The sequence below is a fragment of the Saccopteryx bilineata genome, chromosome 12 (assembly GCF_036850765.1).
Source record: "Saccopteryx bilineata isolate mSacBil1 chromosome 12, mSacBil1_pri_phased_curated, whole genome shotgun sequence".
NCBI lineage: Eukaryota > Metazoa > Chordata > Mammalia > Chiroptera > Emballonuridae > Saccopteryx > Saccopteryx bilineata.
Window position 1 is genome coordinate 26,946,501 of NC_089501.1, and position 23,123 is coordinate 26,969,623.

The 23,123-nt window shown below is 42.2% G+C and overlaps 1 protein-coding gene across 18 annotated transcripts in view; it reads right to left on the reverse strand.

Moving 5' to 3' along the window:
• Positions 1-9,988: 9,988 nt before the first annotated feature.
• Positions 9,989-23,123, reverse strand: part of EPB41L2 (erythrocyte membrane protein band 4.1 like 2) — a 232,103-nt gene continuing 218,968 nt past the window's right edge. For all 18 annotated transcript variants that reach the window (XM_066247989.1, XM_066247988.1, XM_066247987.1 and 15 more), the window contains one exon: positions 9,989-11,227. The gene's annotated coding sequence lies outside the window, so the exon portion shown is untranslated. The remainder of the gene's footprint in view (positions 11,228-23,123) is intronic.

A 23,123-nucleotide genomic window follows, 5' to 3' on the forward strand; every position in this document is an offset into this window, starting at 1 on the left:
TCAGCACATCCCTGCTGTGTCAATTGTCTGGAAATCAGGGTTCATACAAAAATGATCACCTTACGTTTGTAGCTCAATCAGATTGGAACTGCTGCTGAAGCATCTGAGTGAAAGTGGAAGGTCCAAAGACCTGTTCTCTCTTCACATCTCCTCTCTCCTTCATTCTCAATTTTGACATGCTACTGAGCTTTCCTTGACTTCTAGACTTGCTGAACTCTGGGTCTGTCCCATCCCTCTCAAAGCCTCCATTTTTTGCAATATAGCATCTAACCCAAAGCATAGCAAGAAGATTACCTCACATGGGTGAGGGCTAATGCTGTCTGGGTAGAGTCCTTTCATCAACTTTGAGGCTTGCTCCAAACTTGCATTATATTGTTGGATAAGAAGAGTCCCATTCATTTATTTATTCATTCAACATTACTGGAGAATCTACCACATATGAGAGATTGTCTTAGATACTGGAACAGATTTTTTCTTTGGGCTTTTAGGACTGAAAGAAAACAAACTCAGTTCTAGACAACCACAAAAGGCATCTGGCAAAATGGTTTGAAGTTGGAGGAGAGATGTTGCAAATCTGCACGCTTCTGGCTCTAGCTTCTTTGATGTTGAGTGAAAGGGCTGTAAGAATGACCTGTCCTTTCTCCTTAACTCTTGTCTCAAGTTCAAACTGAATGCTCCCACCAGAGGTAGGACCCTCTAAACAGCGGAAAGGCACCCAGGCGATGAAATGAGCCTCCGTTTGCTGTGTTTCTTCTCCCTCCGCTCTCACGGAGTGTGCCTGGTCTTCTAGGCTATATAGTTAAGGAGTTCAGGAGGGGCAAGTGAGGTGGTGAAGGGAGCTAACAAATATCTGTGCATCAGTCACTTACTGTACCAGTGGTCCCATCTGAAGCTTATTACTGAAAAGAATACTCTAGTGACTCTTGGCTCTCTGGTGGCCTGCCAATGAACCGTCTGGAGGATGCTGAGAGGACTGCCTAGCTGACTGGACCAACAGTCTTCCCTATCGTCAGTTTTCATTCTGTTGAGACTGGGTCCCGAGCATGGTGGGGTGAGGAAGCTGGGGTCCTGGGTGATCTCCCTTATAGTTACCTGGGCAGAGTGGTCGCCTGTACAATGTTATTCTCTCAAGAATTTACTATTCAAAACCTCCTTTGCTTATATTTCCACCCTCTCTCAAATGGGATCTGTGAAGCCCTCTTCTTCTTCTTCTTCTTCTTCTTCTTCTTCTTCTTCTTCTTCTTCTTCTTCTTCTCCTTCTCCTTCTCCTTCTCCTTCTCCTTCTCCTTCTCCTTCTCCTTCTCCTTCTCCTTCTCTCCTCCTCCTCCTCCTCCTCCTCCTCCTCCTCCTCCTCCTTCTCCTTCTTCTCCTTCTTCTTCCTTCTTCTTCCTTCTTCTTCCTTCTTCTTCTTCTTTTTTTAAATTCCTGATTATGTTTTCCACTTTTATGTAGATCTGGTCCCTTTCATTCCATATTCTCCTTTATTCTTTAAAATAAAAACTCTAAGAACATGCAGCTTTTAAAAACAGCCACTTTCCTAAGGGTAAGTAGTAATATCTTCTTTCCAGTTTGAGGACAAATGAGATCACTTGGCCCCAAATAAAATACCACCAGTTTGGATCTCTATTTAGCAGCTTCCACTTAAAAACTGTAAACAGATGGTCAAATGTCACGTCATTAATCTTCCAACCAGGGTTATGGCAAGTGTAATCATTCCTATTTTGTTCCTGTAAAGAAAAGGACATTGACAGATTAACTGGTGCATTTGCAAACCCCAAGTCCTGCATTCTGAAACAGAAAATCAGTTTGCCTGCCTCATACATACTTGTCTGTCAGGAGAGGCATTTTAAGATGTGATGGAAAGCACATGGACATGTTGTAATTATTCAACATTATCCCTACACTGCAGCCTTAGGAGGTAATGGTGCACGTAAATTTAATTAGTATGTGGAGAACATCAATTTTCTCGTGAAGGGAGAAAGAATATGCTCCTACCACCCTGCACTTGTCAATCCGTCAGTTGCCTTGGGGAGTAGCTTGAGGTGGAGGTCTGAACCTTGAACTTTCCATTATCGAACCCTTCACCACGGACACCTCATGTCTTGTAGAGTGGAAGTTCTCATTCTTATCTCCCTATGTCCTGAGGTTCCTAAATATCTACTTTTAGTGACACTCTTTGTCCATAAAATGCCACCATTCTAATCAAGAACAAATTACTCTAGAAAATAACCAACGTGCCCTGGCCGTTTGGCTCAGTGGTAGAGCGTCGGCCTGGTGTGCAGAAGTCCCGGGTTCGATTCCCGGCCAGGGCACACAGGAGAAGCGCCCATCTGCTTCTCCACCCCTCCCCCTCTCCTTCCTCTCTGTCTCTCTCTTCCCCTCCTGCAGCCGAGGTTCCATTGGAGTGAAGATGGCCCAGGCGCTGGGGATGGCTCCTCGGCCTCTGCCCCAGGCGCTAGAGTGGCTCTGGTCGCATGCGGGAGTCTGACTGCCTCCCTGTTTCCAGCTTCAGAAAAATACAAAAAAAAAAAAAAAAAAAAAAGAGTAAAAGGGAAGAAATCACGCCTATTCCCATGATCTTATAATCTAAGCCATGGACCACATCTCAAGCAATAGCTTTGTGCTATCAATAACCTATATGTAACTGAGTGGTTGAGAGTGGGCTATGAAATCAGACTGTCTGGGATCAAATCCTGAATCCATCAGTTTCTGAGATCTTGGGCAAATTGCTTCACCTTGATTTCTGTCTGTCTCTGTTCATTCATCTGTAAAGTAAGAATAACAATGGTCACTACAACAGAATGGCATTGCAAGAATCAAATAAAGTATGCAAGGGGTACAGCCCTGGCCAGTTGGCTCAGCGGTAGAGCGTCAGCCTGGCGTGTGGAAGTCCCGAGTTCAGTTCCCAGTCTGCTTCTCCACCCCCCCCCCCTCCTTCCTCTCTGTCTCTCTCTCTTCCCCTCCCGCAGCCAAGGCTCCATTAGAGCAAAGTTGGCCCGGGTGCTGAGGTTGGCTCCTTGGCCTCCATCTCAGGTGCTAGAATGGCTCCAATTGTAGCAGAGCAATGCCCCAGATGGGCAGCACATCGCCCCCTGGTGGGCTTGCCAGGTGGATCCCAGTTGGGCGCATGTGGGAGTCTTGTCTCTCTGCTTCCCTCTTCTCACTTCAGAAAAATACAAAAAAAAAAGGGATGCGAGGGGTATCACACAGTGTCTGGCACATAATAACTGCTCAACAAATATTAGCTACTACACCTTGAGACTCATATAGCCTACAGCCCATCACCATCTGAAGCAGATTTAAGATCGCAAGCAGTGAGGACCTCGAAGAATCCCTGTATCCTGGGGTCCCTGACCTATAAAGTGCCTGGTAGGGATAAACTGCTCGGTTTCGACATGGGAGCCAAAAAAAAACATTTTCAGGTTTCAGTCTATAAATGTATCGTCTCCCAAGAGATTACAAGCCCCTGGTCTCTGGCCTGAATAATCTGATTTCAGTTGTAATTCTGAAAATCAAAACTTTACTAGCACAAAAGCAGGTTCACTCGTGTGTGTTAGTGATGGTCTGGAAGAGAGGTGTATTTTTCTGATATACCAGGAAGATCTCAAGGGATACTTGTTGGGATCTCAAGAGACATCTCAGAGCTAAAGACCAAATGTGTCATGGCTGAGAGGTGACAGTTGAAGCTACAGAACAGAGTACACAGAAAAATGACCATAAAAGAAGCCACAGGGAGGAAAAGGACGGGCAGGTTGGGGGGAGGCTCGTGTCAAATGCTGCAGAGGAAGGAAACTGGGGATTGGAAAACGCCACTAGATTAGTAATTAGTGTATCGATAAGTTTTTAATATTTTTTGTGAGAGTTGCTTTAATTGAATTTACATTTTAAGGAGTTGGGTAGTGTGTAGGTGGTGAAAATTGGAAACTGTCAGTTTTCAGTAAAAGATGCCAAAAGGGAAAGAAAGAAGAATAATTTGACATGTCTAAAGACTATAAATAGCCAAACACAATTGGGTTTGGGAAGTAGAAACAGAAGCCCTCCTACTCATTTCTATATTTCCAGCATATTCTATATCCCCAGGCCTAGAGACCTGCTTAAATGCTTATTGAATATGGGGAATTTTAATAAACTTAGCTCACACTTAATCCACTACATATGAAATATACCATATTTCCCCATGTATAAAATGCTCCCATGTATTAGCTGCATCTTAATTTGGGGGCCTGAAATTTGAAAAAAAAAAAGATGTATTACATAAAGTTATTAAACTCAAGTTTTATTCATCATAAAATTCATACAACTCCTCATCACTGTCAAAACTCCCATCCATTAGCTTGTCCTCATCTGTGTCTGATGACGAGTCACTGTCTTCAACAATGAGCACAAAAACAAGTGTGAAAAAGCGGGAAATGCAAGTAAGACAATCTACAACCACTGTATAAGACGCACCCAGTTTTTAGACCCCAAATTTTTCGAAACAAAGTGTGTCTTATATATACATGGGAAAATACAGTACTTAGCATGTAACAATTTTTTATTTCAATGGGAACTTGTCCACTCTACCCAGAACCCTTCTCTAGAAAAAAGCACTTACAGTTTTTTGGAAGTGGATGAGGACTTGCTCGGAGGACATGGACTTCTGGGACTTCCTACGGCCTCCAGTTAGAAATGCTGGACAGTAACCGCTTATGAGTAGTAAATGACCACTGGTGCTCAGCTGTTTCCAGAGTATTAACTGATATTTTTCCCTTTCAGTCACTGAAGAACTGTCCCAGACTCCTGATTACGAGCACAAACGCAAGGCTGGTTCTTCCCTACACTGGAGAATGAAACGAATGTGACAGTCCAAGACTGATCAATGGCTAAAGCACACTGAACTTCTTCTCAGAGAGTAATGGTCAGTGGCTTAGCTAGTGAAGGCTAATCAACTGGAACCACAGCAAAAACAGGAAGACTTCTAAGATGCTTGTTCTGAACCATATGGAAAAGTGGCAGCTATTACCCTAGAGATTACTCCAAGAGATAACTTCTTGGAGATTCAGCTTAAACAGCAGCTTTTCAGAGTACCAACAATATAAGATACTCTTGGATGTTCTCTATAGACTGGACATGTAACTTTCTAACTTCTGTAGGACTATGTCTACTCTGAAGGGCATATTTTTCAAATAAAATCCTTAAGCATCAACTTCACATAATTCAGTGGAAGCTCACACTATTTTAAAGGGAAAGAAACTCTGGCAGAAACTAGACAGAAAGCAGATGAAGGTGAGAGCTCTGTGGATTCCTGAGACGGTTCCCACTTCCTCCTCTTGCACTTTTCCAAGCATGACTCTGGCCCTGAATTTGCTTCTCTTTTCACAATCACATTATCAAGTCACAAAACAAGTGCAGTCTCTGGATACTAGGTATGGATCACCCACAAATGTGGCTTTCAGCATGATGTGGTTTGGAAATACTAGCAATTTAAGTGCTGGGAAAAGGAGACCAGAATGTTCACGTAACTCCTGAGGCAAATAATTCAAGACTGCCTTTAAAACCAAAACATCAGGGAACTTATTTCTAAATAAGGAAAGAAGTCAACAATTCCCTAGCAGAATTCTTTTTCAGTGAGAGCCCCAAAGAACCAACACAGATCACTTAAAAGAAGCACTTAATTCAAAGTGGTAGTTAAAATAGTGATTACCATTGTGCTCTCCAGTTTTCTAGTTAACATTAACAAAAAATGTTTAACACATCCTAAGTGTAAGTCTGGTTATATTCCAATATTTGTATATGAATCTAACAGACTGCTGGAGTGATCAACTTTATAAAACATAATGAACTTGGTCACCTGTAAGAAATGCACCAACTTCCATAGTGAGTTACAATCATACAAACGATTGCATAGACAGTGAAGAAAAACAAGAGTCCATCACCAATACTGCGTATTTTCTGCTTCTTCCCACTACCATCAAATTCTTCATAGGCATCCAGTGAGCTACTGGTCTCCATTTGCTCTTCTTGAAAAATACAAAACTCGCCCTTTGACAAGACACTCATTTCTGGGTTTATTTGCATATGTTGAAAATAGCTGCCGGAGCTTTCAGACTGCAGCAATTTAGAATAACAGTATGCATGTCATATGGAAGGAACAACAATATTCTTTCAGTTCTGGAAGGGATCTCTTTTTAGCCCCTGGTGGAAATCAGCTTATGTAAAAATGCTTTTTAGAACAGAAGGCTTGAAAGGCTGCATCATATTCCCAGCTGCCAGCCAAATCTGTGAGTCGGCCACCAGTGTTTGTTCCGCCTTCTGGGGACGGGCCCTTCGGAAGCCTGACGTTCGGCTTTGGGGGATGCCATTCCACCATCCCTGCCTTACCAGCTACTGTGGTAACAGATGAGCTCCAAATATTCGTTTTCAGTGATAAGCATAACCAAGTAGTTTAAAGCATGACCTATTTCTTTTGTTGCTGTTGAATAAGACGAGAGCAAGGATTTCCAGTGAAATCATGAGTATATCGTGAATGTCTTTATACATAGAGAGAAACAGATAATGTGTTAGTTTTCCCAGGAAGTGACCAAGTCCCAAGGGTTTCCCTGCTTGTAGGCACTGCTACTCAATCTGACTAAGTCTGTACAGAGCACAGCTGACCAGCTGCCTGGCTGTGCCTTTGCCCTGCACATGCTCACGGCCCAGTGTAAGAGCTCATTCTAGCCTGGGCTGCTGCGGCTCTTCTTGTGGTTGCCACCTAGACTGGGCCAGCAGTTTTCCCACATTGTCCCACAAATTCTGTTCCATCTAATGCTCCAAAGCCTTGCACCCGGGGCCAAAAGTGCTCTCACAACCTTAAATGGTCTCACCACAACAGTTCCTAATCTTATTTCTAATGTTCTCGTACCTTAATTTCCAATTGTTTCCCCAATATGAGACCTTCAATAAGACACTTTAAAAAGTGCTTTAAGTTTTTGTATGTTGCCATTTATTCAATGAAAATTTACCAAAGAAAAAGGGTTGTTTTTTTTTGGTATTTTTCTGAAGCTGGAAACGGGGAAGAGACAGTCAGACAGACTCCCACATGCGCCCAACCAAGATCCACCCAGCACGCCCACCAGGGGGCGACGCTTTGCCCACCAGGGGGCGATGCTCTGCCCCTCTGGGGCATCGCTCTGCCGCGACCAGAGCCACTCCAGCTCCTGGGGCAGAGGCCAAGGAGCCATCCCCAGCGCCTGGCCATCCTTGCTCCAATGGAGCCTCGCTGCAGGAGGGGAAGAGAGAGACAGAGAGGAAGGAGAGGGGGAGGGGTGGAGAAGCAGATGGGCGCTTCTCCTGTGTGCCCTGGCCGGGAATTGAACCCGGGACTTCTGCACGCCAGGCCGACGCTCTACCACTAAGCCAACCGGCAGGGCCAGAAAAAGTTTTTAAACAGAGCTCACCTAAAGCAGCTAATATCCACCTCTCCTATTAACAGTGCTGATAATTTGGAAGTTTGGTCCTGGGAAACTGCAAGTTCTTGACCTCTTTGTATCAGTCTCCTCACTTCCAAAACCGTACTGTGGAAAGCCCTCACAGCACAGCTCAGACTGGTGCGATCTTCCAGTCTAAGTTTGCCCTAAGTGAATTAACTCGTTCACAGTATTATTACTAGTAATGATTATCATTTTGTTGAGGGCGTTATTTTGCCAGGAGCTCCACTAGGCATTTTATACTTTTATTTAATCTAAGCAGAGAATACCCCCAATATGGGGCTGTATTATTACCTTTGCTTTATAGATGTTTAAGTGACTTCATTAAAGTTGCGTGGCTCAGTTACTCAGAGTAGGGGATTCAAACACCCAACTAAAGGATTCTGAAGCCAGTGTGTTTGAAGCAATTATTTTATAAAACTTGACCCCGCTATGGCTCTAACCTGGCATCATAACTATCTCCAGTATTTTTAACCCTATGGCCAAGGGTCAGGAGCTTGACACCTCGATGTGCTAGCTGGTCACGTTCCCTTCTGGGGCCAACTTCCCACCATGTTCTAATCACAGCAAATATCTGAACAGGTGCATGTCTGGATCCATGTTGACTTCTGAAGAAATTGTCAGGTGTATGTTCCCTACTTTTAGTGTCTCGGCACTGACGCTCACGTCCTGATCTTTAACGCAAGTGTGCAAGACTGTGGTGGAAACTCGCCATACAGTAAAGAACGATGTATTCTCTCAGTACATGGAGAAAGCACCTTTTTTTAAATTATGGGGCTGTGAGGCATTTTAGCCTTTCTGATGGAGTACATATTTTAACAAAATAATATAATAAATCTCCATTCACATCACTTACTTCAGCAATTATCAATTCACAGCCAGTCTTGTTTCATCTAAACTATGACTCACTCCTCCCTACCTTCATATCATCTTGAATTTTCAATTATATAATATTCTCAGACATCGTCTAGTTTTATCCGTAAGTAAGGGATATACTCAATGAGGTCTATGCTAGGCGGTAGGAATGGCTAGTTTGCTTCATCGCCACAGTCCTTAGTGAAATTATTCCACGAACTGCGTGGTCTGCACAATGAGCAATGCTCTGGTGTTATCATAAACAAACACAAGCTGTTCAGGATAGTGAAATACCAAAAATCTACCAACTCAACATTTTTAAAAACCTTATTCTTTATCCTGCTGGGGCTATAGAAAATGCCTAGTCCTGTTTCCTGTGTTCCACACTGTACTGTTAGAACTATGTAAAACAATACATGCAAAACCTGGTGCAAAAAAAAAAGGTATTGCTTATCACCTCCAAATGATGTTGCTTTTGACTTACCTACAATTAGCACCTGGGTGTCTCACCTCAGTGGGCCTTGTTGACCTACTTTCTTATTCTATCATTTGGCATTTTAAAAACTCAGTTTATAGAGATTATAACATACTGAGAAATAGTTTTTAAGAAATACAAAATATCAAAAAAGACAGCTTTGCTGCCCTAGTCACAGGTGACATTATCAACACTGGTTTCCCACAGGTGTTCTAGACATCCCTGGGACCCCAAGCCCCGTCCTTGCTGTCTCAGCAGAACCAGACTGAGCCCTCCCTGAACTGCATTTCCTAGTCCACCTGAACTCCAGTCACATTCCCGACACTGCAGTCATCTTTAGCAGTGTAAAAGTTCTCAAAAACCCCTGGAAGATCCACCTCTGCTTTAAATACGTTATATAGATATATATAGGTAGATAGTTATACACAGATATATATAAAGCTTTCTGATGAAAAATATATTTATAGACTCACATTTGGTTCCATAATATAGCTAAGACTTGGCTTGCTGAGACAGGCTTTTCCAGGGAGGAGTTGCTTTTATCATTCCAGAGAAAGTGAGAAAGAACTTTGCAGGTGAGAGAATTCAGTGGCAAGAGATCGCAAAGAAGGCAGTCCTGCCCCTCGTACTGAACTCCTCCCTTTAAATGACTAGGGAAAGAAAGTCTACATGACATTTTAAACGGACTATTCTCCTGTTGGCCATTTGCTGTGTAATGCTTTTAATGTTTAAAAGAAACTTCAGCAATTAATCTGGTGGGTCTTGGCGAAAGCTTCACCTTGAAGCATCCCGACTAGACAAGGGCACAGCCCTTGGCAAAGGCTGTTCTGCCTGACGCTTTAAGGCCCAGTGGACAGCAAAGCAAAACACAAAATCGAGAATAGGCTTCATATGGTGCAGCTAACTTATTTCCTGGATCAAACAAAAATACACAAAGAAAACAACCAAAATTATTCCTTAGAGAATTTTAAAAGCTGGGCAGATTATGTAACCAGGCAGGAGGAATCTGGCATTCTAAACATTAGATTTACAAACTTTCAACACTGCCTTGGCCATTTGGAATCAGTGATGTTGGCAGCAGCATCAAATTATCAAAGATCTGAACAACAGATTTAAAAAATGCTACATCCCACAAAATAATAGGATGTCTGACTAAAAAAACATCACTTGAGTTTATTTTTTAAAACCTTTTTATAAAGAGAAATGACAAGGCTTGAGAATAAACCAACTTTATTTTATAACAGTATTACAGAAAGCAAAATATCATTTAATACAACTTGAAGCTGCTATAAATCTAATCTGGCATCATAACTATACATAGGGTCCAAAGCAAAGGTGGAAATGTTCAATACAGTTAACCAGTCCCTATCAGGTCTCTGGTGCCAGCTTTAAACAGTCTTGCTTCCTTATAACCATCAAACCACCACCACAGCCCCCAGCTCCTCTCCCCAGCATCCTCGAACCTGTGTGGATCATCCCACCATCTGAAAGAGGCAGACCTGCTCAAGCACAAAAGGTCAGTTTTACGGGCAGAGAGGTTTAATACAAAGCAAAGTGTTCTACACAAATGTTGAAATAATGGACAGTATTGAAATTTGGACGCGTTAAGAAAGAAAGCACTAAGGTTTTAAGCTGCCTGGATATGTTAGGAGGAGGGAAGAAGTCGCTTTCCCTTTCTCCTCCCTCCCGTCTCTGGAATGCTGCCGAAGGGCATGTGTCGAAGTGTTGGCACTATGCGCGAGAGGGCTCTAAACACAGTGCGAGGCCAGCGACTTCTTCATAGTTCTCCAGTCTGGAATGCCTGACTTTCTACGGACAGTAAAAAGTCACAGGACTGGAAGTCAAAAGGAATCAATATAAAAAATATCCCCAATGAATTTCTCAAACATTAGAAAACTTTCAAGATGTAAGAAATGCTTTTAATCTGTATTAATATTTTCTCACACAGTATATTTACTGCAATCTGAAAAGTCTGTAAATATTTACTGGAATTGAATGGGAATTCAATGGGAAGAATCTGGAAGAAGGAAAGCCGCTATATGAATTAGTCATAGAGTTTCCTTTCCGCACAACAGCACCTGTTCAAGTGAACAGCACCTTACCAGCTGGGGCTGGCTTTGTTCATGATCATTGGGTCAAAATGAGTCGTAAAAAGCAGGTAGTTGTACACAAAGTAAACAGGAAACAAAACAAAATCCCTACTTAAAAAAAAAAAGAACCAAGAATATTTAGAAGTGGTTATAAAACAAAATAATATATTAAAATGCGAGGGAACAGTGTAGACCAGAGCTGTTAAGGTAAGGTTTGGTGTTGGCATTGTCATTCTTCAGGCTTCTGGTCCGTGTTACCAGTTGTAGTATAAATTCGCTGGAGTAGTGGTGTGACATTAAGACTTGAAATGGTCAAAATTCTTCAGGTTCACAAAGTTGAATGTCGTTTAATAAATGAATTTCTAGGAGGAAATAAAGAGAAAGGACTTAAATATTCCAAAGACAAAGGTTTGCAAAAAAAATGTGACATTCATCAAATTTAAATCCGGTAATCAAGAGCTGCTATCTAGTTCTACAGTAAATGTTTACCAGAAGACATGCACGAGACCCTGTTCCACCCTTGAGGGCCTTGAAATACCTGAGAACCGACAAAAATACTAGAAACAATTGGCAAGAATAAACCAAAAGTTGTCTGACCAGTGGTGGTGCAGTGGATAAAGCATGGACCCAGAAGGCTGAGGTCACCGGTTCAAAACCCTGAGGTCACTGGCTCTGAGCATGAACTAGTCAGTGCAGGGCCACTGGCTTGAGTGGGAGATTGTCCACACAATCCCAAAGCTTGCCACTTGAGGTCAGAGGTCACTGGCATGAAAAGCCAAGGCAAGGGGACACCAGCTGAGCTCAGTCAAGGCACATATGAGAAGCTCAATGTACAACGAAAGCACTACAGTGAAAGCAACTACGAGTTGATGCTTCTCACCCTCTCTTCCCTCCCTTCCTGTGTCTCAAAAAAATAAAATAAAAAAAGAATAAACCAAAAGAAAGTAAATTATAAAAAGAGATAATTCATATAGTAAAAATATAAAAAAGAAACAAATACAGGTTTTTAAAGTAAATTCAGGGAAGGAGGAAGAACAAAGTCAATTTTGACTTCACTGAAATGAACAGACTGGGTACTTCAGGTGCAGAAGTGGGAAAGTGTATGATGTTAGGATGGGCGTACAGATGTACCGAGGATGGGCAAGGATGAACGGGAGAAACAGGATGGTGAGAAATGGGCATTATTGAAGCTAAGTAATATACAGTGAGTAACTGAGGGCAAGGTAAAAAATACTCAGTATATTCTTGAATACCAGGCCAAGAAGTATGAACTTGATCTGATAGATAAAGAATGAATTTAGAAAGAGCATTAAATAAAAAGACCAACTGAAATCTACCACAGTGATCCAGAGTAGAGTATGAGAGGCAGGGACGACAGGCCAGCGAGCCGGGGGTGGCCAGTTCCACTGGAGTACCACAAGTCCAGGAGGAGAAGCGTGGGTCTGACCCCCTTGGTTCTGAGGAAGATCTAACATGGCCTGAGATATTTTCACGGTGGCCTCAGTGTGATGAACAGGCTAAAGGTGGAGGGAAATGCGGACAGGAACACCAGCCTAGAGGCCTCTGCAGTAGTCCTGGCTGCAGGAGGAAGATGACAAAGGTCAGGTATGACTGCTAGATGGCAAGGACACAGATCTGAGTGGCTGCTGCAGAAATCAGGGGGAAGAGAGGATTTCGACAGACACAATTCAAGAATCAGACGGTGGAGACTAGGATGGCAGTACCAGAGTACTATCCTATCGGGGGACTTGAGTCTTGGGCCTCAAAACAGAGAATAACGCGTACAGCCTGGGGGAGGTCTGAGGGCCAGAGACACAGATTTGTCAGCACAAAGGGACAAGTGACACCAACAGATGGAATTAGTCTCATGTAAGTATAACAAAAAAAAATGAAAGACACAAATCTTGGGAGCCCACAATAAAAGGTAAGTAGGTGGAAGAGAGGAATGAAATAGGAGTGGACAGGGAGGCAGACAAAAAATAAGGAAGGCGCATTGTCCCTGAAAAAAAGGGGGGTTTGAAGAAGATAACTGTTTCATTTTGTTTTTCAGCTTGAGTGGAAGTTTTGGCAAAAGGTAGGTGATTATGTGGATGGCAGAGTATGATAATTAAGGTCCTTTTCAAGAGATCCTGGCCCAAAGTAAAGCAGAATATAAACTGTTTTGGTTAGATAAAAGTTAAGTCTTATTTTAATGAAAAACCTCCCCATCATTTATATTTATCACAGATATTATTAGAGCCTCTTGATTATTCAGGACAGACTAATTAATCAGGTTCATTTTTTCCCCAACCCTGTTGTCTGCTTTAGGCTATTTCATTACTCATTAGTACTTCTGCTTGACTCTAGGCAGGGAAGAACCAATGGAGAAAACACAAAGTCGTCTTTTTTGAGGTTAGTAATTACGAAAAGAATGTAGGGGGATGGTGAGGAGGGAATGGCTAAAACTACCAATAGAATTGGATTTGGAAGTTATCTGTGACCTTCAGTCATGCTATCTATTCTTCTTTCTTTACGGGCGGTTGGCTCTGTTTTCTTAGTAAATATGCAGTGTTTGTTGGGACACAGCTGCCACTTTGCCCTGCTTATGGGACAGAAAACCCCTGATGCTACCAGTGTCAGAAACCTACAGAAAAAATGAGGTTAAGGGTTCTATCCTCCATTGCCTATCGGCTCCATGTCACTTTATTTCCAGGAATATGTTTTCACCAAAAATTAAGATTTCAATTTGTAAAATGAAGCTAAAATTAAACTTGTTTAAAAGTCATTAGTAGACAGGAATCTAGGAGTATGCAGGAGTTGCATAAAAGAAATCTTGGTTTCAAAGAGTTTCAACATTTACTGAAATATAGGGAGAGAAAAAGATATAGTCACCCATGTAAAGTCAAATATGTATCACTTATTGTAATTTATCTGCAATCAAACAACTAGAAAGATTTTAAAATAAGTCAATTTTTTCCTGATAATAAGTATTACAAACAATAATCTTAATGTGCTCTTTAGATTCCAAATAGCTTTCAGAATCAAAGAAAATTAGTTACTATAATTTTAATGTTAAATGTACATTTTTTCTTACTCTTTAAGGAGCAGTAAATCAAGTATAACTCTGAGTTAACTAGATATTCAATGTTTCTGAACACCCAGTTCCTTACTGTTCCAGATGATTAAGAAGCAATTGATTATATAGTTGTTTTTAATTTACACATCCATCTATCTTTTTTTGATTGCTTTTTGCACTTGAACCCATAAAGAAATGTATTTCCAAGTAGTAAACATCTAGCTTTTTGCATTGGGAAGGAGCAAAAAGACAAGGATGGGATATCATTATTCTTTTTTTTTTTTCTGAGACAGAGAGAGAGTCAGAGAGAGGGATAGACAGGGACAGACAGACAGGAATGGAGAGAGATGAGAAGCATCAATCATCAGTTTTTCATTGTGACACCTTAGTTGTTCACTGATTGCTTTCTCATATGTGCCTTGACCATGGGGCTACAGTAGACTGAGTAACCCCTTGCTCGAGCCAGCGACCTTGGGTCCAAGCTGGTGAGCTTTTACTCAAACCAGATGAGCCTGCACTGAAGCTTGAGACCTCAGGGTCTCGAACCTGGGTCCTCCACATCCTAACCCGACGCTCTACCCACTGCACCACCGCCTGGTCAGGCTCATTATTCATTTTGATTTCTCTCTTTTTGGCATGTATCTGTGAGGGGAACAATATATATATATATATTTGGTCATTCTTAAGAGACTGCATTTTGGGTCTAAAACTTATCACATACCCCAGTCACACTGAAAACTAGGCACTGGTTTTTCACATATGAGCTGTAAAGTTTCAAGAACTCTTTTTTTTTAAAAAAGCTTTAATTCTACTTTATATTCATAGAAGTCTTGATATATTTATACAAATTGACAGGTATTATAGGAATTATTCAACCTGTTTTCACTTTGACAAGGTCTTAATATTCACACCTAGAGTCTGGATAAGATCACATAGCTATTAAGTACATGGATCATATTTTATGTATTAGAATTTTGTTCAAGCAAACAAAAACCCAAACCACTGTTTTCACGTTTCAGTTTCCCAACCTTGGACTATACAATGTTAGTGAACATTTCTAATTACTATACTCACATTCCATAGCCTTTGTCCCCCTCTGTTGGCCACTGTGGAAATAGGTTTCACACATTTGTGATTAAATGGCCGTTTCATCTAATCATAGGCCTAATTCTATGTCCAAAGTCGGCAAGGGTACATGCCATTTACCTACTAACGCCCTCACAGAGGGTTCAGAGGGTTCTTAAATCTCTCTTTCTCAGTGTGCCCTGATGAGCAATGGGAAATCCATCAAGTTCAAGCACAGAAGTTCTACACCTCATCTGAAAAGCACAACCTCAATTTCCAGAGACAAGGGGCTCACATGGTGGCTCTTGATCTTGAGCGCGCTTTACTCCAGGGGTTGATTCAGTAAATTGTAAATGCGTCCTTTTTAGAAAGCACTGCAGCCTGACCAGGTGGTGGCGCAGTGGATAGAGCGTCGGACTGGGATGCGGAAGGACCCAGGTTTGAGACCCCGAGGTCGCGGGCTCATCTGGCTTGAGCAAAGAGCTCACCAGCTTGGACCCAAGGCCGCTGGCTCCAGCAGGGGGTTACTTGGTCTGCTGAAGGCCCACAGTCAAGGCACATGTGAGAAAGCAATCAATGAACAACTAAGAAGTCGCAAGGCGCAACGAGAAACTGATGATTGATGCTTCTCATCTCTCTCCGTTCCTGTCTGTCTGTCCCTGTCTATCTCTGCCTCTGTAAAAAAAAAAAAAAAAAAGAAAGCACTGGACACAAACCACTGGAAACACAGCCTTTCAGTGATAAAGAATCCTGCAGGAGTCCTAGTAAAAATGTAAGACTGTGGTTTTTATACAAAATAATTAAAACTGTGCAAGAAAATATTCCACTTCTTCAGATTAATGAAGATTCAAATACTAAATGGCAGTAATAAAAGCAAAGATTATAAAAAGATGACTTGGGGAGGTTGAACACACAGTATGGTACACAGAGATGTATTGTAGAATCGATAACCTGAAATTTGTATAATTATGTTATTCAGTGTTACCCCATAAATTCAATTAAAAAAACAAAAATACAAATAAAGTATTTATGTAAGGCACAATGCAACTATTTCTTAAATAAAAATCAGGTTCATGAACTCAAGTGTAAAGTTCAGTTTTAAATAGTTTATGAATTTCAGTTATTTTTTTTCTTTTTTTCTTTTTTTTTTATTTATTCATTTTAGACAGGAGAGGGAGAGACAGAGAGAGAGGAGAGACAGAGAGAGAGAAGGGGGGAGGAGCTGGAAGCATCAACTCCCATATGTGCCTTGACCAGGTAAGCCCAGGGTTTCGAACCGGCAACCTCAGCATTTCCAGGTCAACGCTTTATCCACTGCGCCACCACAGGTCAGGCTGAATTTCAGTTATTTCTAATGCTAACCTTTTATTTTTCCTTGGCTCTCAATTGCACATTTGATTTTAATTTTTGAACAGAATTTTCATTGTACGAATATAAGAATGCTAGAACCAAAAAGCCAAGGATGATAAATTTCCATTTGGTCAACCCAGGAAATAGTCAATTCTTAAAATGTTAGCGTTATCACTACAACTAAGACCCAGTTCTCAAAGTGTGGTCGGTAGACCTTGGGAGTTGCCAAGACAGTTTCCAACAGTCATGGATTCAAAGCTACTTCATAATCACGCAAGACACTGTCCCTTCCAGGGTGCTGACATTTTCACTGATGGTGCCAACAACAATGGTGAGTAAAGCTGATGGCATCTCAGCACACACAGGTCAAGGCCATGGCACCAAAACAAACTGTCTTTACCCACCACACTCTTGCCATAAAATAAAAAGAAAGCCAGTTTCATTTCATGAATTTGACTCCAAAGGCAAGAGAAGTGAAAGCAAAGATAAATGAATGGGACCACATCAGACTAAGAAGCTTCTGCACAGCAAAAGAAACTGACAGCTCAGATAAGGGCCTAATATCCAAAATATACAAAGAACTCACAAAACTCAACAACAAACAAGCAAACAATCCAATAAAAACATGGGAAGAGGACATCAACAGACAGGAAGAAATACAAATGGCCAAAAGATATATGTAAAAATACTGATCATCACTAGCTATTAGAGAAATGCAAATCAAAACTACAATGAGATACCACCTCACACCTGTTAGATTAGCTATTATCAACAAGACAGGTAACAACAAGTGTTGGAGAGGCTGTGAAGAAAAAGGAACCCTCATTCACTGTTGGTGGGAATGTAAAGTAGTACAACTATTATGAAAGAAAGTATGGTGGTTCCTCAAAAAATTAAGAATAGAACTACCATATGACCCAGTAATTCCTCTACTGGGTATATACCCCCAAATCTCAAAAACACTGGTACGGGCCCTGGCCGGTTGGCTCAGCGGTAGAGCGTCGGCCTGGCGTGTGGGGGACCCGGGTTCGATTTCCGGCCAGGGCACATAGGAGAAGCGCCCATTTGCTTCTCCACTCCCTCTCCTTCCTCTCTGTCTCTCTCTTCCCCTCCCGCAGCCAAGGCTCCATTGGAGCAAAGATGGCCCGGGCGCTGGGGATGGCTCCTTGGCCGCTGCCCCAGGCGCTAGCGTGGCTCTGGTCACGGCAGAGCGACACCCCCCCCCCCCGGAGGGGCATAGCATCGCCCCCTGGTGGGCAGAGCGGGGGGGGGGGGGGCCCTGGTGGGCGTGCCGAGTGGATCCCGGTCGGGCGCATGCGGGAGTCTGTCTGACTGTCTCTCCCCGTTTCCAGCTTCAGAAAAATACAAAAACAAAACAAAACAAAACAAAACAAAAAAACCCACTAGTACGTAAAGATACATGCAGCCCCATGTTCATCGCAGCATTGTTCACATTGGCCAAGACATGGAAACAACCTAAAAGCCCTTTGATAGGTGATTAGATAAAGAAGATGTGGTCCATATATACTATGGAATACTACTTAGCCATAATAAATGATGATATAGGATCATTTACAGCAATATGGATGGACCTTGATAACATTATACTGAGTGAAATAAGTAAATCACACAAAATTGAGACTCATAGACATGGACAAGAGTGCAGTGGTTACCAAGGGGAGGGGCATAAAGAAAACTAAATAAAAGCTGACAGAGAGCAATTTGACTTTGGGTGATGGGTATACAACATAAATGTCAAAATGATCTGGAGATGTTTCTCTGAATCTATGTACTGATCAATGTCAACCCATTAAAACTGTCTAAATAAAATTTCTAAAATATTAAAAAAAAGAAAAAGCCAGTTTCACTTAAGAATGTACTTGATGAAACAAAGTATCAATTTTCTTAGTGCTCAACCCTTGTGTTTATGTCTTAATGTTCTGCATGATAAAAAGGGAGGTATGTATAAAACAAGAGTGCTGTGTACAGAGTATAATGGATGTGTAGACGACAAGCATTTGTGCAAATGTTAGAACTTAAGAAGCCACTTTTTTCACAAAATTTCTTTTTTACTTGAGAGAATTATTGACAAATTATTTTATTCAATTGGATATCTGGCAGGCATTTTCTTGAAAATGAAGTGAGCCTGTCACTTCCAGGAAAACAATGGATAGTATTTGTCGCCAATGATAAAATCAAGCTTTCAGGTAAAGACTAGAATTTTGGAAAATTGTGTTTTGGCCACTATGAGATTCCCAATATTTAAAGACTCTTCTGATGAGACCAGTGGCAGCCACTGAGCTTTTCACTGTTAATTTGCCCTTTCTAGGATGGCGCATAGTTGGAAGACAGGGTTCTTTCACAAAGTGACTATTTTTTAGCTTTTATTTGATTTATACTGTGGTAAATTTCAACTTCTGATTTGTAGTATGGTCGATTTCAATAGCTGCAATTCACATAAACAGAAGCACTCTGGGCTCTTCAACAATATTAAGAATGTGAAGTGGTCCTGATACCATGAAGCTCGAGTACTGCTTATGTCGAATCTGCTGTCACGACTGCAGTTCCGTCTCTCACAGGTATCTGTGAGTCTGCTGCATACGGAGGGGAAAATGGAATGCTGTGTTTTTCTTCCTTTCAGTCAAATGAAACTCACCACCTATAATACAAATAATTCAGCAAAGTGGTTTTGCTTCCCCTGGTTTGTCTGAACATGCAAACGCTGCTCCGGTGCCACTCTCTGCTCATCACTCTCATGTGGGGCCTCTGAGACCCACCGTCAGTCAGGTCCCTCAGGATGGGCTGGGATCCACGTTCTCTGTCTCTGCTCAATCACACACACACTTACACAACAGTGCCTCAAAGCCAAAACTTCAGTTTAACGTTCGCTAGGATCAAGTCATTTATCTTTGCTTTGGGGAGAGTCCATATTGAGAGGTTTGCTGCAAATTTCCGTTTTTCTAAAAGGCATGTCTTTGCACAGCTTTAGTTGCCACCTGTCCTGAGGAGGTTCTGGAAGAGCCACCTCCTTCCCACTACCTGTGATGGTCTAAGCTGTCTGTCTTTAAGCCAGTTAGACCCCCTTCCCTTTGAGAAAAGGATGAGCTATCAGTGATTTCTTCAGGCCAATTAAATGATTTTTTTAATTTTTTTTTTCTTATTTATTTTTTTTTTTTTGTATTTTTCTGAAGCTGGAAACGGGGAGAGACAGTCAGACAGACTCCCGCATGCGCCCGACCGGGATCCACCCGGCATGCCCACCAGGGGGCGACGCTCTGCCCACCAGGGGGCGATGCTCTGCCCATCCTGGGCGTCGCCATGTTGCGACCAGAGCCACTCTAGCGCCTGGGGCAGAGGCCAAGGAGCCATCCCCAGCGCCCAGGCCATCTTTGCTCCAATGGAGCCTTGGCTGCGGGAGGGGAAGAGAGAGACAAAGAGGAAGGGGTGGAGAAGCAAATGGGTGCTTCTCCTATGTGCCCTGGCCGGGAATCGAACCCGGGTCCCCCGCACGCCAGGCCGACGCTCTACCGCTGAGCCAACCGGCCAGGGCCTTAAATGATTTTTTTAAAGCTAACAGTAATTTTCCTATTAGAATCTTTACACCTGACACATTCAAGTCACTCAAAGAATTACTACCACGCAGCAATTTCAGAATACCCTGTCAATTTTACCTGAAACATAACTATTTTATAAAATATGGTTTGACTTATTCACTTAGCTTTATATCACAGCTTCAATTTCAAAAATATTTTGTACAAAATAACTTTCTAAAATGAGTCGTGTTTTAGGTACAGTGGTGGGCGTTTGTTATTTGACAGATTCTGATCATGGATTTTTGTACAAAACAGTATAGGTTGTGGTTGGTTCTGGCCATGCCAATCACGAACTGTGTGTCATGGATGAGTGAGTTAAGCTCTCCAGGCCTCGGTGCCCTTGTCTACACTACAGGTGATGATAAGAACTCATTCAAGTAATAATGGCAAAGTTCTCAAACACAGCTGGGCACAGAGTAGGCGCTAAATAAATGCTAGCTAATATTCTTTTTATAGATTTTCATACGTGGTATTTCACTCCTACTTTTACTTTCAAATGAAATTCAATTCTACTCTTACAGACAGAGATGTTCAGTTCAGTTTCTCCATTAATACCTGCCTGAATCAGTATAATGGTATCCTCACAGGGGACCACTGATGAATAAATCTACGGAAGGGCAGTGCTCTTCCTATACTCAAATGCGCTTTGCAGATGAGCTATAGAGCAAAGTCTAAACTGAGGTACTAACATGAATATAACACCCTCTGCAATTCGCTCTTGACAAGTATTCTAGGTCTGCTGGAACAGCATAAGGCTCCCATGTAGGAACTGCTCTTTGTGATACCCATCCCACTGTTCTACACGCTCTTTCCTCTCTACCCATATAATTAAACCCTCCCCTGCGTTCTGCAGCAAAGAGCTGTCCTGCCACCGAAGCAGGGAGGTCTTCCCTGACCTGCCAATCAGAAAAGTTTCTCCTGTCACAGCCCCTTATCTAGGCTTCTCTCGAAAAATATTGATTTTTATCCTATATTCCATTTATATACATGTTCTTATACCAACTACAATAGTCCCTTGAACATATATATTAATGAATCCATAAGTTAAAGTGACAGGGCCTAATCTTCAAGGCAGGAGAAGAGCAGGGGCTAGGGGAGGGAGGAAACAGAACTGCATTATGTCTCTAGGAGGAAAGCCCCACCGCCTATCTTCGCCATTACTTTCATCTGCTGATTTAAGTAGAAAATATGTGGGTCTTCTTCTGTTGAATAACTATATCTATGAGAGGACTCTTTCTTCTTTAAAAAATCTGGCTTTTCCAGTTGTCTGAAGCATGGACAAAGATTTCTAAGATTAGTTATTATTTGGCCTGAAAGCTACAGTGCCGTCTTCTGCGTTATTCTGCTAGGCTCAAATCTTGTGGGGGCTCGCTATGAACGCATTCTACAAAACCATAAAGCTCCTTTTAAAGAACAAGTGCACCATCGTGAAGGTCATACTCAGTATACTTTATTCTAGCTAAGCCTTTGCAAATCTTAGGTTCATAAGATAAGGAGAGTAAGAAGACATTTCTCTGCAGCATCAAATAAAAGTTGCCCTTAAAAATAGTAACAAAACCTTTATCTTTTAGAAAACTATCTTTAAGCTTTTATGAACAGAACTTTCTAAGTTTTCATTTAATATTTTTCTTATAGAAAGGTAAGTAGGAATCAAAAGAATTCATTTCTAGACTTAATTAGTTTACCTTTTTTTCAAATATCTTTAAAATCTAGTGTGTTATTTTATACTTAAAGCACATCTCCAACTTGGAATAGGCACATTACAAAAGCCCAATAGCCACATGTGGGTACTGGCTACCACAACGAATACAACAGGTTTAGATTCTCACTTGTTCTAAAGCTAACTAAACTATTTTGATGCATGAGAGTTACAGAAACAGTAGGCTAACATGTCCTTGAAATGTAATCCTCATGAGGAACAGAGTATCTTAAAACACATACACACACATACATTTACACACAAACTTAATTAGTTGCCATAGCAAAATTCCTCCTATTGCCATACAAGTTTACATGATCAAAAAACAGTATCTGGCCCTGGCCGGTTGGCTCAGTGGTAGAACGTCGGCCTGGCGTGCAGGGGTCCCGGGTTCGATTCCCGGCCAGGGCACACAGGAGAGGCGCCCATCTGCTTCTCCACCCCTCCCCCTCTCCTTCCTCTCTGTCTCTCTCTTCCCCTCCCGCAGCCGAGGCTCCATTGAAGTGGAGATGGCCAGGGCGCTGGGGATGGCTCCTTGGCCTCTGCCCCAGGCGCTAGAGTGGCTCTGGTCGCGGCAGAGAGACGTCCCAGAGGGGCAGAGCATCGTCCCCTGGTGGGCGTGCCGGGTAGATCCCGGTCGGGCGCATGCGGGAGTCTGTCTGACTGTCTCTCCCCGTTTCTAGCTTCAGAAAAATACAAAAAAACCCAAAACAAAACAGTATCTGGGATGCCAAACATTAGAGAAGTTCTTGAGACAAATGGAATTATACTTAGCTTCACATGTGGATAGTATTTTGTGATTCTTGAGTATAACTGACTTATGGCAAATTTTAAATTCTAGGATTCTATTTCCTTATTAAAAAAAATGGTGGGTGAGAGAAAGTGCTCTATATGTAGTTAAATATTCTTTTAATTTCCATACTCTTTAGACTAGGGTATAATAAAGTCATAACTGGCCCTGGCCGGTTGGCTCAGTGGTCGAGCATCGCCTCTACTTGTGGGTATCCTGAGTTTGATTCCCAATCAGGACACACTGGAGACACAACCATCTGCTTCTCCACCTCTCCTCCTCACCCGTCTCTCTCTCTTCCCCCCCCTTCTCCTCCTGTAGCCATGGCTCGATTAGGTCAAGCGCATAGCCCCAGGTGCTGAGGATGTCTCTGTGGAGCCTCTGCCTCAGGTGCTAGAAATAGCTTGGCTGTGAGCATGGCCTCAGATGGGCAGAACATCGGCCCCAGAAGGGGGCTGCCAGGTGGATCCCAGTAGGGTGCATGCAGGAGTCTTTCTATCTCCCCTCCCCTCACTTAGAAAATAAAAATAAAATAAAAAATAAAGTCATAACTACCACCTTCACCCACCTCAAGAGGCCAGGTGGGTAACATGAGTAAGGAGACCGGGTACCAAGATCAACATAAAAGATGCTGATGACTTTGAGAGCGCCAACCTGTATAAGTGGCAGCCTCAACTCAGCCACTGCAACCGTGAGAGAAAGCAGG